The 19,242-nt window shown below is 43.0% G+C and overlaps 1 long non-coding RNA gene across 1 annotated transcript in view; it reads right to left on the reverse strand.

Annotated features, from left to right (window-relative positions):
* Positions 1-11,244, reverse strand: part of LOC139437924 (uncharacterized) — a 195,706-nt gene extending 184,462 nt beyond the window's left edge. Inside the window, exon 1 of the long non-coding RNA XR_011647801.1 lies at positions 11,154-11,244. This is a non-coding gene — a long non-coding RNA (uncharacterized lncRNA). The remainder of the gene's footprint in view (positions 1-11,153) is intronic.
* Between the last annotated feature and the right edge of the window lie 7,998 nt (positions 11,245-19,242).

A 19,242-nucleotide genomic window follows, 5' to 3' on the forward strand; every position in this document is an offset into this window, starting at 1 on the left:
TAATATTTGATAAAGCCACCAAACCCTCTCAACTGGGAGAGAGTGGCCTATTCAACAAATGGTGTCTGGAGAACTGGATAGCCATATGTAGAAGAATGAAAGAGGATTACCATCTCACACCTTATACAAAGATCAACTCAAGATGGATCAAAGACCTAAATATAAGAGCCAAGACCATAAAAACCTTAGAAAGCAGTGTAGGGAAACATCTACAGGACCTTGTAATAGGAAATGGATTTATGAATATCTCACCAAAAGCACGAGCAGCAAAAGAACTAATAGATAAATGGGACTACCTCAAAATTAAAGCCTTCTGCACCTCAAAGGAGTTTGTAAAGAAAGTAAAAAGGGAGCCCACACAGTGGGAGAAAATATTTGGCAATCATATATCTGATAAGAAACTTATAACGTGCATATATAAAGAACTTCTATATCTTGAAAATAAAAAGATAAACAACCCATTTAAAAAATGGGAAAAAGACTTAAACAGACACTTCTCCGAAGAAGAAATACAAATGGCAAGAAAGCACATGAAAAAATGCTCCAAATCTCTAGCTATCAGGGAAATGCAAATTAAAACCACAATGAGATACCATCTTACACCCATAAGATTGGCAGCTATGAAAAAAACAGAAGAATACAAGTGCTGGAGAGGATGTGAAGGAAGGGGAACACTCATCCACTGCTGGTGGGAATGCAGAAGGATCCAACCATTCTGGAGAACAGTATGGCGGTTTCTCAAAAAACTAGCCATAGATTTACCATATGACCCAGCAATACCACTGCTGGGTATATACCCAGCAGAACTGAAAACAAGAACACAAACCAATATATGTACACCAATGTTCATAGCAGCATTGTTCACTATTGCCAAAAGTTGGAATCAACCCAAATGCCCATCAACAGATGAGTAGATCAATAAAATGTGGTATATACACACAATGGAATACTACTCGGCTGTAAGAACAAACACACTACAAACACATGTGATAACATGGATGAATCTTGAGAACCTTATGTTGAGTGAAGCAACCCAGACATTGAAGGACAAATACTACATGACCTCAATGATATGAAATAAACAAGCTGCCTTAGATAGCAAGAGACTGAACGATAGGCTTACAGGAAATCGGAGGGTGGAGGAAGGATATGAGCCGATGTCTGCAGGGGTGGAATTTAAGATGAGATGGTGGTAAGTATGAACACAAAGAAGAGATAAAAGGGGGGCAAGGGGTTGCCTTTGGTTGGGGCTTTGCGGGTTTGAGGGTGGCTGGGGAGGGACGGATGGGTAACATTGCCCAAAAGTGGGGGGAGGGAGGGGTAGTATACGAACACAGGAGAGGGTCAGATGTTGGTGGAGAGTAAAATGCCGAGAAAATCATATCAAAATATAATAAAGAGGGTTACCTGTTTAGAATGCTCGGAGGGGAGTGTCTGATGCACGACGGGCTCCTGGGGAATGTCTAAATGCTCATTCTGCCAGAGTGGGTGTCACCACGGGTAGAAACCCAAGTAGTGAGAGTGGGGGTGGACCCACATCCTGGGGAGGACTAATGCCACCAAATAGAGGGAACTGTATCCCTCGAGAGAAAGGGTGGCTCCCAGGGCACTGGGGCAGTTGAGCAAGTTAGGCCCTGAACACTATTCCATCTTTCTCTGGGGGTGGCTCCTCAGGAAACGGAGGTTGGCTGTCACTGTGGGCACCAAGGTGGAAGGGAAAATGGACGTTAAATGTGTGGAACCAAGGTAAATGGGGGATAAGAGAGGAGTTTCTTGAGAGTACACAACGATGGATATAAAACATGTAATATTACACCATAACATATAGGAGATGACAGACTGATAATGTCAACCATAATGTAAAACATAGGATAACTAAGAATGTAAAGAACTGTGTATCCTAAAGTATGCACCATAATGTAAGCACAGATGTCACCTTGTTAGAAAGCTAATGTCTCAGACTCTGTACATCACGTTAAGTAAATATGATGTGAATAGGGTGTAAGAGTATCGCTGTGGAAGGAAAAAGGTTTTGTGGTGGATGTATGGGAGTGCTATATATTATATATATGCATTGCTGTGGTCTAGGACTCCTGTGAAGAGAAGCTGAATAATTAGGGGGGGGGGGGGAAAAAAAAAGGATGTAGAATTTTTTCAAGTCAACATTCTTTATCTAAGTTCTTTATCTAACTTTATCCAAGTTCTTTATCTAACCTTTAAATCCATCGCTATATGCCATTCCCTAGTAAGGGACCATGACATTATATTGGGCTTCAAATTTCGGGGAGTTCTGGATCACAGAGTGTTTCAACAATGGCAATGGAGGGATACTGGTATGGGATACCAATGACAGGTGATATATGGCTGACAGGGAGCTGTACAGAACATATGTCCAGGGTGCATGGTAATGTTTGGATATACTCATAGTGGCAACAATTAAAAACCACAGCAGGGGGGGTACTGGGTTCCTGGCCAGTGGTGCTCTGTTGTGGTCCCTAGGGGAGCAGCGACAGTCACCCAGGTACAGCGGCGGGGACCGGGAGGGAGTGAGGGTTCAACAGTGAGCCCCTGATGCTAATGATTATGCTTGTGAGCTGATAAGCCTAAAATAAGAACAAGGCCTAGAGCAACATTGTGCCTGGGAATTTCCTCCTGTCAGCCTTCATGTTACTCAAATGTGGCCAGTCTCGAAGCCAAACTCAGCATGTAAATGCAATGCCTTCCCCCCAGCATGGGACATGACACCCGGGGATGAGCCTCCCTGGCACCGAGGGACCACTATCAACTACCAACTGATGATGCAACTGGAAAATGACCTTATACGGAAGGTTCAATGTGGATCAGCAGAATATCCCTGTCTACATAAAGTAACATGACTTTAAAATGCTGTTTGACCTAAAGTAAGGGGGAAATGGAAAAGAGAAATGAGTTTATATGGCTATGAGTTTCTAAAAAAGAGTCTGGAGGCTGGCAGAAGGATTGCCCTCATGCACAACTGAGCAGAGTCAGAGAGACAGATAAAGCAGATACAACCCCCAGATATCGGTTCCTTCGAGGGCTAAAGAGACCCATGGGAATTATGGTCATGGCTGATGGGGTTAACTACCAGGTCATATGGCCCCTTTTTGGAACTGGTGTTTATGTGTGATGAATCTGGACTCAGATGGGATCTTCATTCATAAGACTTTCATGCTAATGTGCTGGAGGTGCAGTTAATGTTGGGGTTTAAGATATATTTAGGGGATTTGAATCTCTGGACTGACAATGTGATAGCCAGGTCCTGAGCCTCAACAGACTCCAGCACCTACAATATGATGTATTGGACTTACCACACTCAGCTAAGATGGAGTTGAAGAAGGACAACCACCACACCATGGAGCCTAGAGTGATTACAACTGAAAGTGGGAGGATTGCATCCAACATCCATGTGGAATCTGAGCCTCCTCTTGACATAGAGGTGCAATGGACACAACCAATCCGATGTCCACATAGAAGAGGTGGCATTGGATTGGGAAAAGTGGACATGGTGGCTGATGGGTATGGGGAAAGGCAGGAAGAGATGAGAGGTGGAGGCGTCTTTGGGACATGGAGCTGCCCTGGATGGTGCTTCAGAGGCAATCACCGGACATTGTAAATCCTCACAGGGCCCACTGGATGGAATGGAGGAGAGTATGGGCCATGATGTGGACCAATGACTATGAGGTGCAGAGGTGCCCAAAGATGTACTTGCCAAATGCAATGGATGTGTCATGATGATGGTAGGGTTCAATGGGACCTCATATATATATATTTTTAATGTAATATTATTACAAAGTCAATAAAAAATAAATAAATAAATAAATAAATAAAAATTCTCAGCAAAATATTTCTAATTTAAATCCAGCAGCATATCAAAAGACTAAGTGGGATTTATTCCTGTTAGAGAAGGCTGGTTCAACACAAGAAAATCAATCAATGTAATACACCATGTTAACAAACCGAGGGAAAGAAAACATGATCACCTCAATCGAGGCAGAAAAAGCATTTGTCAAAATCCAGCATCCTTTCTTATAAAAACATTTCAAAACAGATGAATAGAAGGAAAATTCCTAAATTGATAAAAAAGATAGATGAAAAACCCACAGCTAACATCTTACCCAGTGGGCAATGGTTGAAAGCTTTCCCTCTAAGACTGGAATAAGACAAGGAAGCCCACTAGCACCACTGTTATTCAACATTGTAATAGAAGCTCTGGGTAAAACAATTAGAGAAGAAAAAATAAAGGTATCCAATTAAGAAAAGAAGTAGTAAAACTCTACTTCTGGATGACATGATCTTATATTTAGAAAATTCTGAAATGTCTACAACAAAGCTACTGGAGCTAATACATGAATTCAGCAGAGTGGCAGGCAGCAAGATCGACATGAAGAAATCAGTAATATTTTTCTACACTACTATTGAACAATCTGAGGACGAAACCAGGGGAAAATTCCATTTTCTTCCAATAGCAAGAAAAAGACTCAAATACCTAGCAATCGATTTAAAAAAAGAAGTACAAGACCTATATGGAGAATATTAATAAACAATGCCAAAATAAATTTAACAGGACGTAAACCATTGGAAAGACATTCCATGTTCATGGACTAGAAGACTAAACATCATAAAGATGTGAATCCTACCCAAATTGATTGATAGATTCACTGCAATACCAATCCAAATTCCAACAGCCTACTTTAAAAAACCAAAAAAGACAATTACCAAATCATTTGGAAGGGAAAGTGCACATGAACACCCAAAAGCATTCTAAAATGAAGAGTGACATAGGAGGAATTTCACTGCCTGACCTTGAAACATATTACAAAGCTACAGTGGACAAATCAGCATGATACTGCCATAGAGAGAGAGAGACATCAATCAGTGGAATAGAACTAAGAGTACAGGAATAAACCCTCACACGTCTATTGTCAACTAGTTTTTGACAAGCGTACCAAGTCTGTGTTAATGGGAGAAAAACAGACTTTCCAACAAATGCTGCTGGGAGAACAGGTTCTCTATACTTAAAAGAATTTTTAAAGAGGACCCCTATCTCACTCTCTATACAAGAAACAACTCAAAATGGATCAAAGACCTAAATATAAAAGCAAATACCATGAAACTACTAGAAGAAAATGTAGGGAAGGATCTTAAAGTCTTTGTGGTATGTGAAGTTTCTTAGACCTTAACATCCAAAGCACAAACACCAAAGAAAAATTACATAAATGGGACCTCTTCAAAATTAAACACTTTTGCACCTCCCAGGACTTTGTCAAAAGGGTGAAAAGACAGCCAATTCAATGGGAGAAAATACTTAGAAAGTACATGTCAGATAAGAGTTTAATATACGGGATATATAGAGAGATGTTACAAGTCAACAATAAAAAAACAAATGATCCAATTATAAAATGGCAAAAGACATGAATAGATATTTGTCCAAAGAAGAAATATAAATGGCAAAAAACACATGAAAAAATATGCAATGTCATTAATGATTAGGGAAATGCAAATCAAAACTAGATATCATTTCACAGTTATCAGAATGGCCACTATTAAAAAGTCAGAGAACTACAAGTGATGGAGAGGATGTGGAAAGATAGGAACACTTATTCACTGTTGGTAGGAATGCAGAATGGTACAGTACGGTGAAGGACTATTTGGCAATTCCTAAAGAAGTTGAATATAGATTTGCTACTTGACCCTGCAACACCACTACTGGGTATATACCCAGAAATATGAGAGCAGTGACATGAACGGACATCTGCACACCTACATTCATAGTGGCGTTATTCACAATTGCCAAAAATGGAAACAACCTACGTGTCCATCAGACAATGAATGGTAAACAAACTATGATGTATTCACATGATAGAATATTAGGCAGTGGTACAAAGAAATGAAGTCATAAACCATATGACAACATGGATGACCCTAGAGGACAGTATGGTGAATGAAGCAAGCCAGACCCAAAGGACAAATACAGGAACCTTGCATTACTATGGCCTACATGTATTGTGTAACATAATGTAGGATTCCATTTATAGGAAATGTAAATATAAATCAATTTATAGAGGAAAAAAGTATCTGTGCAAAAATAGCTATGGGATCTGTGGACAGCGGAAGCATAGAGAGATGGAGAGGTGATGGATTTTCTTATTTGATTTTTCATTTATTATTATTATTATTGAAATAAATTGCTGTAAAGATAACTGAGGTGATCAAAGCACAACTATGTGACAGTGCCGAATACCACTGATTGTGCACTGTGGATGAATGGTACACTTTAAAAAAAAAATAAAAAAGACAAACAGCACTTAAAAATGGGAAAATATGTGAATACACATTTGCAAAAGAAGAAACATTCCATTCTTTTAATCACAAGGGAAATACACATTAAAATCTGCTATATTTACTAGAATGGCTAAAATCAAGAGACATAATACCAACTGTTTAAGAAGATGTAGAAAAACTGGAGCCCTCATACATTTCTGGTGAGAATGCAAAATGGTGCTGCCACTTTGGGAAACATTTTATCAGTTTCTTAAAAATATAAAATACCATAATTCTTGCTAATTCCACTTCAAAAAGCTGTCCAAGACAAATGAAATCATATCCATGCAATAATTCCTAGGGCAAGTGCATGGCAGCCAAAACTGGGGAAAAAAATGCACGAATGTCTATTAGCTGGTGCATGGAAAACAAAAGGTGGTACATCCATAAATAGATCTGCACCTTCAACTATCTAATTTCAGGCACATACCCCGCTCCACGCTATCCTTGGAAACAACCCCACAGGACCGGTCCACACCCTACCTGGAGGGTACGCAGGCCTCTACAGGACTAACTTTAGTACTGATTATAGATTCAAATAGAAGGACAGAAGAGCCATGTGTAGGGAAACCACAACTGAGTCCAATTCTGTCACTCTGGGGAACACAAATTCCAAAGTAGGGACCACCAGCAAGGCACCAAACTCCTGAGCTATCTGCCCTGACTCAAGTGTCTGGATGCCTCCAGAACCCTCAGGAGCCCAGCTATTTGGGGTAGTATCTACTTTGGCAGTCAAAGAGATCCTGCTGATACATACAGAAGCATTACTTCTGGGATGATCTCTGGACTCATCTCACTTTGAAGTACCTTAGCCATATAAACCCATTTGTCTTTATCTTTTCCCCATTTTGGTCAAGGTCTTTTTCCAGTTGCACTGCTAGTTGGTGCTTGGTAGTAATCCCTCAATGCCAGGGAGTCTCATACCCTGGAGTCATGTCCCACACTGGGGGGAAGGTATAGTATTTACATGCTGAGTTTGGCTTAGAGAGAGGCCACATTTGAACAAGGAGGCTCCCAAGAGACAATTCTTAGGCACCCTGTAATATTAGTCTAAGTTTCAATTTCGAGCGTAAAGGTTCATAAGCACAGTCATCTATATCAAGTGTCCATTAGTAGAACATCCTCTCCTTCACTAGTCACTGCTCCTGTACTCGGGGGATTCTTGCTGACCTTAGAGAATGTAGCAGAGCTCCCCACAATGGAAATTTGATATTTCTTTGGTTATTGTATGAATCTCCATCCACCGTGGCAATGCTCCATAAACACACATTTATATGCCTTATATGTATGCCCAGGTGAGCTTCCTCCATGTTATCCCATCACTGACACCTGCACCAATGATCCTCCCCTGCCACAGACAGAGAACCAAAAGTACTGCAGAGGATGTGGAGAGATAGGAACACTTATTCACTGTTGGTGGGAATGCAGAATGCTACAGCCACTGTGGAGGACTGTTTGGTGGTTCCTAAAGAAGTTGAATATAAACTTCCCACATGATGCTGCAATATCACTACTGGGAATATAGCCAGAAAATCTGTAGCAGAGGCACAGACATCTATCTGCACACGGATGTTCATAGCATTATTTGCAATTGCGAAAAGTTGGGAACAACCCAGGTGTCCATCAACTGATGAAGAGATAAACAAACTGTGGTGTATTCACGTGATGGAACATTACGCAGCAGTAAGAAGAAATGAAGTCGGAAAGCATGTGACCCCATGGATGAATCTAAAGGACACTATGTTGAGGGAAGCAAGCCAGACACAAAAGGACACATACCATATGACTGCGTTTCTATGAACCAAATATATCGTGTAATATATTATATGGTTGAAAAAAATTTATATGTTTCTAATATATTTAATTTAGAAATGTATGCTTTTATTCAAGTGTTTTCTTTTTTAAAACTATTGTTTATATAGTCAATTATTAAATGTACAAAATAAAGTTAAAAAAAAAGTGAGGTTACACTGAAGAGTTGAAAACTGGAGACTTAAGATGTAATTTATAACTCAAGAAAAAGAGGTAACAAAAAAGAGATAATCTATTCTTTGAAACTGAACAAATGTATGTTCACACTACAAAATGTTAATATAATATCACTTATGCTAAGTGAAAGAAACCTGACACAAAGTCCGACATATTGCAAGATTCCATTTATGGAAAATGTAAATCAGTTTATAAAGATGAAGTTAGATTTGTGGTTATGTAGGGCTGGGGAAGGACTGCTAAAGGACATGGGGTTTTTCTTTTTAGAGTACTGAAAATGTTTAAAATATTTTATGGTGGGAAACAGACTTTGGCCCAGTGGTTAGGGCATCCGTCTACCATATGGGAGGTCCGCGGTTCAAACCCCGGGCCTCCTTGACCCGTGTGGAGCTGGCCATGTGCAGTGCTGATGCACGCAAGGAGTGCCGTGCCACGCAAGGGTGTCCCCCGCATGGGGCCCCCACGCGCAAGGAGTGCGCCCGTGAGGAAAGCCGCCCATCGTGAAAAGAAAGAGCAGCCTGCCCAGGAATGGCGCCGCCCACACTTCCCGAGCCGCTGACAACAACAGAAGCGGACAAAGAAACAAGACGCAGCAAATAGACACCAAGAACAGACAACCAGGGGAGGGGGGGGAAATTAAATAAATAAATAAATAAATAAATAAAACAAAACAAAACACGTTATCTCTCAAAAAAAAAAAATATTTTATGGTGATGGATGCACAACATTGTGATAATACTAAAATCCACTGATTATACACTTTGGATAGACTGTATGGTATGTGAATAAAACTCAATAAAACTGCTTAAAACATAAATAATTGTGCTAGAAAAGCCAGAAATAGAAGCTATTTCCAGCAGGGAAAACAAATAGAGGGGTGAAGAATTTTATTGGTTTATTTTTCTTATTATTGAAATAATGAAAATATTCCAATGACTGAGGTAATGAATGCACATGATTATACAAATGCCATGCATTGGACACTTTAAATGAATTGTATGCTTTATTAACATTTATCAATAAAACTGATTTGTTAAAAAATATAGGTGTATCAATAAAATTAATTTCTTTGAAAATTAAAAAATAAAAGACTGCTAATCCTCATCCAAAAATGTCATTGCTAAGGTTTTGGTATAAAACTTCCCCAATTTTTCCACTGAGAATAGCATTATATTCTTCCTGGTCATACTTAGGATCTGCAGAATGACAGTGCATTAGGAGAACAGTGTGGTCATCTGCACAGAAGTGACAGGACACCCAGCAGCCCTGCCTGGCAACCCCCCTCCAGGGTGGCAACCCTGTGAAAATCACCTGCAGAAGTTCAGGGGGAACTGCAGGGGACAAATGAAGGGGCTGGGGGTTGAGAAGGTCCAGCCCATCTGTCCTAAGAACAGCAGTTCCACAGCCCTCAACTGCTCCCCTAGAACGGGAACAACTCTTCTAAGAGGCTGAGAACAGTTAATGCAGAGACTTCCTCTGCAGTCTGGCTTCTTTAAGGCCAGCTGGGTGACTGCTCTTGGCAGACAAAGCAGGGCAAGAATGGTGTCCCCAAGTCACCCAGTCACCTCCCTGCAAAGGAGAGGCTCCCTGGAGCTCCTGGAAACACTCAGCACACCCCTGGGCTGCCTCAGCAGCCTCAGGCAGGTGGCCTGACCAGCAGGCGCCCTTCCCCAGTCTGTGCAGAGGGTCCTAGCAGGCACCCAAATCCAGGGGCCCCCACTGGCCAGCTGCCCTCCTCCAGCCCTAGCAAGCTACCACCTTAGCAAGAGTTCACCAACCATGTCTACCCAGCATTACCCCAAGAAATCAAACTTTTAAGAAAAGCTATAACCACTACCAAAATGAAAAGAGTGTTCCTGGGACCATGGGGAGCTCTGAGGGAAGCCAAGGCTGAAGCTGTCCCAGGGCTTCTAGTGCCGCCACAGCCAGGAGGGGACACAGTGGGAGTGGGCCCCTAGAACCCAGACCTCACCTGCCCTGTGGAATCTCAGAGAGCAGAAAGGAGTAAAACAGGAAAGACACACAATTAAAGGCTCAAGTGACCCACCAGGGCTTTGACCCAAAGAATGCAAAGTCCCTAAGAGGAGGAGGGGCCCACACCTGCAGACCACTGGGGAAGGATACACACTTTTAGTTGCAAACTGGTGTGATCCCTGCAATACTCCCAGGCTGGGCACAACCCTGCACCCAGAGGCCCCACCCGAGAGGGGTCCCCATTCACTGGGCTCCCTGCAGGCACACACCAGGTGTCAGTCACGCTCCCCCTGAGCCTTCCCTGGAGCCCTTCCCCTGGGATCCATCAATTCCCCCTCAGCAGTAACCCCTTTAAGAGCCGCGGAGGACCGTGGGGGTAAAGGGGGGACAGTGGGGGGGAAGATGACCATGGTGGGGGAAAGGTGGGGCTGTGGGAGGGAGGGGCGGGCCGCCCTTCCCGTGGGCCGCGGGACCCTTATTCTGACACAGGGCCCTGCGCCGCAGGCCAGTCGGGCTGGGCCGGGACCCCCGACTGCACCCTGCGCCCCCCGCCCCGCACCGCCCACGGAAGCAGTGCCCCCACCCGGCGCGGCCCTGCCTGGTGCCCTACAGGCCGCGAGGGCGCGCAGGACCCAGGCGCCCCGCACAACTTTCTGGGACCCGGGAGGCGCGCACAACTTTCCGCCCCCCGCACCCCCCACAGGGGAGCCAGCAGGAACTTTAGGGGTCGCGGCACGGGCGCCCCCTCGACGCAGCAAGGGGAGGCTCGCTCGCCCGCTTTTCAGCGCCTCTGGGGGTCCCCGCCCACCTGCGCCCCACCCGACGCCAACTTGGGTCCCCAAACTTACCATTGCCGTGGGGTGGGTCCACAGGCGGGGTCCCTGTGCGATGGGCCGAGTGCTTCCGCAGTCCCCACGCCGGCCTACACGTCCTCCTACCCGGAACACGCCAGCAGGTTCTCGCGAGCTCCCCAAACACCGCGAGTTTCACAAACACCGCGAGCTCTTAAAGGAGCCCCCACGACGTGGACTGGACGTGACTTGAGGGGCGGGGCTTTTAAGCCAGCGCCTGGGCCAATGAGGTCCTGCCCGCTCAGGGTCTCCACGCCCCTAAGGGGGAGGGGCCCTACCCTTGACGGACAGCGTGAGGCACCAATCACGTGCTGTCCGACATGCTCGCAAAAATCAAACTCGTATATCAATAATGATCAATCCGAGCAGGAAATCAAGAAAAAATATATTTAAAATAGTAACAAAAAAAAAAAAATCACATACATAGGAATGAATTTAACTAAAGATGTAAATGACTTATAAACACAAAACTACATAACACTGTTAAAAGAAATTGAGAGTAAAAAAATGGAAGAATATTCCCTGTTCATGGAAAGGAAGAATAAATATCATTAAGATGTCTATTCTACCCAAACAAATCTACAGACTTAATACAATCCCAAAAAAAATCAACACAGCATTTTCTAATAAACTGGAAAAACTATCTATGGGATTTATTTGGAAGGGCAAGAGGCACTGAATAGCCAAAGACATATTGAAAAGAGAAAATCCAATCAGAGGAATCACACTAGTTGACCATAAAACATACTAAAAAGCTACAGTGGTAAGAACTGCATGGTGTTGTCAAAAGGATAGACATACTGACCAACGGAATTGAATTTAGAGTCCTGATACAGATCCTCACATAGAGAGTCACCTCATTTTCGACAAGGACACCAAGCCCACTCAACTGGGAGAGAATGGTCTCTTCAACAAATAGGCATCCCAGAAAGAGGAATGAAGGGAAAGGGGACAGAAGGGGTGTTGGAGGAAATAATAGCGGAAAACTTCCCAAACCTAGTGAGGGAGATGGATGTACATGTCCAGAAAGCACAACACACTCCAAACAGCATAAATCCCAACAGGCCTACCCCAAGACATATACTTGTCAAATTATCCAATGCTCTAGACAAAGAAAAATATGGAAGGAAGCAAGAGAAAAGAGAACCATCACATACAAAGGAGGTTCCATAAGACTAAGTGCTGATTTCTCATCTGAAACCATGGAGGCAAGAAGGCAGTGGTACGATATAGACAAGGTGCTAAAAGAAAAAATTTCCAACCATGAATACTCTATTCAGCAAAGCTGGCATTCAAAAATGATGGAGAGGAGACGGGGCAAGATGGCGTCTGAGTAAGTACACCATCATCATCTCTCCTACAAGAGACCGGCTGTGTGGTGACAGAGTCCTAGCAGAGCAGGCAATTTCGGGAACCTGCAGGGCAGGAGGTGTCTGGACATCAATCTGGAGAGACTGCAGCAGAATTGGTGTTTGCTCAAGGTAGAACTGCCGGTTTCTAACACTGAACGCAGAAGCCATGGGAAGGTAAGCCCCTTCCCCCTAGGGCTAAGAGCCGCGGAGGTCACTGAGAACTGCCAGTCATGGGGCAGAGTTTCCAAGCCCTGTGTCCCCCAAACACATGAACCCCAAGCCTGTGTCCCCCGAACCCCCGTGGCCCACACTAAACACCCTGAGTTCACATTCTCCCAAGCCTCTGTTTCCTGAACCCAGCACTCCCGGAAATCCGCATTGCCCTACCCCTCAGGATATGGACTAACTCTGGAAGTGGGAGAGTTTAGGTCGGAGGTGCAGAGGGGCCAAGGAGTGCAGGTTCAATTTTCTGGACCCCCCTTTTTATTGAGTTTGGAGGAGATATTAGCTGACCTGGGGAGAGTCTAGGAATAGAAAAGAGGCAAATCTGGTGAGAGAGTCCAATTTACCTAAACGCTCTGGGATAGGAAACTTGGTCTGGGAGGAGGTGGAGTCAGAAAATTAACCAGCCCCCTTGTAGCACACCTAAGGGAGAGGGACAGTAGGACGTGCTTAACAAGCTTCCAATAACATATATATTGTTCCTGGCAAGGGGTGGGTACTCACTCAAGAAATTAAGAGTCATTATTTTCTCAGGTGAGTTGGTTCACCAGGGACCCATTTGAATTTCCTACAGGAGCCCTCACACAGACTTCCTGCTGCCTTGGGAGAGAAGGAAGTGAGGAAGGGAGAAAGGGGGAAGGTCAGACTCCTAAGCAGTTTATTCAGTTGCTAAGAGAATTCTTTGCCTGGGGCCTTGTCTGGTCTTTTCTCTTGGTCTGTTTTCTTGTTTTTTCTTCCTCTGTATCCCCCCCCCTCCACCCTTTTTTTTTTTCTTTTCTTTTTTCTCCCCTCTCTCTCTGCATTTTTTTCTTCTCTCTTTCTCCTTTTGTTTTTCCCTTTTTTCTTTTTTTATATTAGTGCTGCAGGCAACCTTTCTTATTTGCTGTGTTTCCTCATCCTCAATTTTCTCTTTTCTGTGTGTACTGATTGTGGCTACCAATGCTATCCCTTTTCCTTTACATCATTCTCTCCTCCATCAATTGTTGTTTCTCTTACATTCCACCTCTCTCTGTTTAACCCCCAATATTTCTGACATTTTATCTCTAATACCTCTAATCGGTTTTCTATCATCTATTCACTCTCTATGTTATTTTCCTCTCTTTTCTTTTTCCCTTTCTCCTGACCACATTGACCTTTTAATTCATAGTATATTGCTCCCCATATTCAGTTTATTTTTTTATTGATTTTGTAAAAATATTACATTAAAAAAAATATGAGGTCCCATTCAACCCCACCACCCCCACCCTACCACCCCCCCCCCCCCAGCAACACTCACTCCCATCATCATGACACATCCATTGCATTTGGTAAGTACATCTCTGGGAATCTCTGCACCTCATGGTCAATGGTCCACATCATGGCCCATACTCTCCCACATTCCATCCAGTGGGCCCTGGGAGGATTTACAGTGTCTGGTGATTGCCCCTGCAGCACCATCCAGGGCAACTCTAAGTCCCAAAGGGCACCTCCACATCTCATCTCTTCCTGCCATTCCCCATACCCATCAGCCACCATGTCCACTTTTCCCACTCCAATGCCACCTTTTCTCTGTGGACCTTGGATTGGTTGTGTTCGTTGCACCTGTATGTCAAGAGGAGGCTCAGATTCCACATGGATACTGGATGCAATCCTCCTGCTTTCTGTTTTAGGCACTCTAGGCTCCATGGTGTGGTGGTTGTCCTTCTTCAACTCCATCTTAGCTGAGTGAGATGAGTCCAATAAATCAGATTGTAGGAGCTGAAGTCTGTTGAGGCTCAGGGCCTGGCTATCATATTGTCAGTCCAGAGATTCAAATCCCCTAAATATGTTTTAAATCCCAACACCAACTACAATTCCAGTAAAGTAGCATGAAAGTCTTATGAAAAGAGATCCCATCTGAGTCCAGTTTCATCATGCAGAAACACCAGCTCCAAAGAAGGGCCATCTGACATGGCAGTGAACCCCATCTGCCATGACCATAGTATCCGTGGGTCTCTTTAGCCCTCAAAGGAACCAATACCTGGGGTTGTATCTACTTTATCTGTCTCTTAGACTCTGCTCAGTTGTGCATAAGGGCAATCCTTCTGACAGCTTCCAGACGCTTTTTTAGAGACTCATAGCCATATAAACTCATTTCTCCTTTCCATTTCCCCCTTACATTAGATCAAATAGCATTTTAAAGTCATGTTATTATATGTAGACAGGGATATTCTGCTGATCAGCATTGAACCTTCCATTCAAGGTCATTTTCCAGTTGCATCATCAGTTGGTACTTGATAGTGATCCCTCGGTGCCAGGGAGGCTCATCCCCAGGTGTCATGTCCCACGCTGAGGGGAAGGCATTGCATTTACATGCTGAGTTTGGCTTTGAGACTGGCCACATTTGAGTAACATGAAGGCTGTCAGGAGGAAATTCCCAGGCACAGTGCTGCTCTAGGCCTTGTTCTTATTTCAGGCATATAGGCTCACAAGCATAGTCATTAGTATCAGGGGCTCACTGTTGGACCCTCATTCCTTCCTGGTCCTTACCGTTGCACCTGGGGGACTGCGCTGCTCCCCTAGGGACCATGACAGAGCACCCCGGCCAGGAACCCAGTACCCCCTGGGTGTAGTTTTTAATTGTTGCCACTATGAGTATATCCAAACATTACCATGCACCCTGGACATATGCCCTGTATAGCTCCCTGTCAGCCATATATCACCTGTCAATAGTATCCTATACCAGTATTCCTCCGCTGTCATTGTTCAACCACTCTGTCATCCAAAACTTCCTGAAAATTGAAGCCCAGTATAATGTCAGGATCCCTTACTAGTAAAATGGCATATAGCTCTGGGTTTAAAGGTTAGATATAGAATACGTGTTGACTTGGAAAAATTCTACATCCTATCTTTCTCTTTTTTTTTTTTTCCCTAATTATTGAACTTCTCTTCAAAAGAGCCCTAGAACACAATAATTCATATATACAATATACAGTACTCCCACACATCTACCATAAAACCTTTTCCCTTCCACAGCGATATTTTTATAACTTATTCATATTATATTTACTTAAAGTGATGGAGAGACTCTGAGACAATAGCTTTCAAACAAGGTGACATCTGTGCTTACATTGTGGTCCATATTTTAGGATATACAGTTTTCTAAATTTTTAGTTATCCTATATTTTACATTATGGTTTACATTATTAGTCTGTCATCCCCTATATGTTTATGGTGTAATATTACATGTTTTATATCCATCCTTGTGTACTCTCACGAAACTCCTCTCTTACCCCACATTTACTTTGTTTCCACACATTTAGCCTCCATTTTCCCATCCCCTTGGTGCCCACAGTGACAGCCAACCTCCGTTTCCCGAGGAGCCACATCCAGAGATACTTGCAACAGTGTTCAGGACCTAACTTGCTCAACTGCCCCAATGCCCTTTCTCTCGAGAGATACAGTTCCCTCTATTTGATGGCATTAGTCCTCCCCAGGATGTGGGTCCACCCCCACTCTCACTACTTGGGTCTCTACCCAATGGTACCACCCACTCTGGCAAAATGAGCATTCAGACATTCCCCAGGAGCCCGTCCCACATCAGACCATCCCCTCCGAGCATCCTAAACAGGTAACCCTCTTAATTATATTTTGATACGATTTTCTCAGCATTTTACTCTCAACCAACACCTGACAATCTCCTATGTTCGTATGCTACCCCTCCCTCCCCCCACTATTTGGGCAATATTACCCATCCGCCCATCCCCAGCCCCCCTCAAACCCGCAAAGCCCCCCCCAAAGGCAACCCCTTGCCCCCATTTTATCTCTTCTTTGTGTTCATACTTACCGCCAGCTCATCATAAATTCCACCCCTGCAGACGTCGGCTCACATCCTTCCTCCACCCCCTGATTTCCTGTAAGCCTATCGTTCAGTCTCTAGCTCTCTGAGGCAGGTTTCTTATTTCATATCATTGAGGTCATGTAGTATTTGTCCTTCAATGCCTGGGTTGCTTCACTCAACATAAGGTTCTCAAGATTCATCCATGTTATCACGTGTGTTTGTAGTGTATTTGTTCTTACAGCCGAGTAGTATTCCATTGTGTGTATACACCACATTTTATTGATCCACTCATCTGTTGATGGGCATTTGGGTTGATTCCAACTTTTGGCGATAGTGAACAATGCTGCTATGAACATTGGTGTACATATATCGGTTTGTGTCCTTGTTTTCAGTTCTGCTGAGTGTATACCAAGTAGTGGTATTACTGGGTCATATGGCAAATCTATGGTTAGTTTTTTGAGAAACCGCCAAACTGTCCTCCAGAATGGTTGGATGCTTCTGCATTCCCACCAGGAGTGGATGAGTGTTCCCCTTTCTTCACATCCTCTCCAGCATTTGTATTCTTCTGTTTTTTTCATTACTGCCAATCTTATGGGAGTAAGATGGTATGTCATTGTAGTTTTGATTTGCATTTCCTTGATACCTAGAGATTTGGAGCATTTTTTCATGTGCTTTTTAGCCATTTGTATTTCTTCTTTGGAGAAATGTCTGTTTAAATCTTTTTCCCATTTTTTAAATGGGTTGTTTATCTTTTTATTTTCAAGAAATATGAGTTCTTTATATATGCAAGTTGTAAGTTTCTTATCAGATATATGGTTGCCAAATGTTTTCTCCCACTGTGTGGGCTCCCTCTTTACTTTCTTGACAAACTCCTTTGAGGTGCAGAAGGCTTTAATTTTGAGGAAGTCCCATTTATCTATTAGTTCTTTTGCTGCTCGTGCTTTTGGTGTAATATTCATGAATCCATTTCCTATTACAAGGTCCTGTAGATGTTTCCCTACACTGCTTTCCAAGGTTTTTATGGTCTTGGCTCTTATATTTAGGTCTTTGATCCATCTTGAGTTGATCTTTGTATAAGGTGTGAGATGGTAATCCTCTTTCATTCTTCTATATATGGCTGTCCAGTTCTCCAGGCACCATTTGTTGAATAGGCCACTCTCTCCCAGTTGAGAGGGTTTGGTGGCTTTATCGAATATTATATGGCTATATATGTGAGGTTCTATATCAGAGCTTTCAATTCGATTCCATTGGTCTGTGTGAGGTCTCTCCTTATGCCAATACCATGCTGTTTTCACTACTGTAGCTTTGTAGTATGTTTTGAAGTCAGGTAGTGTGATTACTCCAATTTCGTTTTTCTTTTTCAATATGACTTTGGCTATTCGGGGCCTCTTTCCTTTCCAAATAAATTTGTTTTCTTTTCTTTTTCTTTTTTTAAAGATTTATTTATTTATTTATTTAATTCCCCTCTCCCTCCCCTGGTTGTCTGTTCTCTGTTTCTATTTGCTGCATCTTGTTTCTTTGTCTGCTTCTGTTGTCATCAGCGGCAAGGGAAGTGTGGGCAGCGCCATCCCTGGGCAGGCTGCACTTTCTTTCGCGCTGGGCGGCTCTCCTTAAGGGTGCACTCCTTGCACATGGGTCTCCCCTGTGCGGGGGACACCCCTGCATGGCATGGCACTCCTTGTGCGCATCAGCACTGGGTATGGGCCAGCTCCACATGGGTCAAGGAGGCCTGGGGTTTGAACCGCGGACCTCCCATGTGGTACACGGATGCCCTAACCACTGGGCCAAGTCCGTTACCCCCAAATAAATTTCATAGTTAGTTTTTCTAGTTCCTTAAAGAAGGCTGTGTCGATTTTTATTGGGATTGCATTGAATGTGTAGATCAGTTTTGGTAGGATAGACATCTTAATAATATTCAGTCTTCCTATCCATGAACAAGGAATATTCTTCCATTTATTCAGGTCTCCTTTGATTTCCTTGAACAGTCTTGTATCGTTCTCGGTATATAAGTTTTTTACCTCTTTAGTTAAATTTATTCCTAAGTATTTGATTTTTTTATTTACTATTGTGAATGGCATTTGTTTCTTGATTTCCTCCTGATCTTGCTCATTATTGGTGTACAGAAATGCTACTGATTTTTGCGCATTGGTCTTATAACCAGTGACTTTACTAAACTCATTTATGAGTTCTAGAAGCTTTGTTGTAGATCTCTCAGGGTTTTCTATTATAGGATCATATCATCTGCAAATAATGAGATTTTGACTTCTTCCTTTCCAATTTGAATGCCTTTTATATCTGGTTCTTGCCTCAGTGCTCAAGCAAGTACTTCTAAGACAATGTTAAATAGGAGCGGAGACAATGGGCATCCTTGTCTTGTTCCTGAGTTTAGAGGGAAGGATTTTAGGATTTCTCCATTGTAAACAATGTTGGGTGTAGGTTTTTCATATATACGCTTTATCATGTTCAAAAAATTTCCTTGTATTCCGATCTTTTGTAGTGTTTTTATCAAGAAAGGGTGCTGTATTTTGTCAAATGCTTTTTATGCTCCTATAGATATAATCTGTGATTTTTTTCCTTCAATCTGTTTATATGGTGTATTACATTCATTGATTTTCTTATGTTGAACCATCCTCACATACCTGGAATAAATCCCACTTGGTCGTGGTGTATAATTCGTTTAATGTGTTGTTGAATACAATTAGCAAATATTTTG

This window comes from Dasypus novemcinctus, chromosome 30 (assembly GCF_030445035.2).
Source record: "Dasypus novemcinctus isolate mDasNov1 chromosome 30, mDasNov1.1.hap2, whole genome shotgun sequence".
Taxonomy (NCBI): domain Eukaryota; kingdom Metazoa; phylum Chordata; class Mammalia; order Cingulata; family Dasypodidae; genus Dasypus; species Dasypus novemcinctus.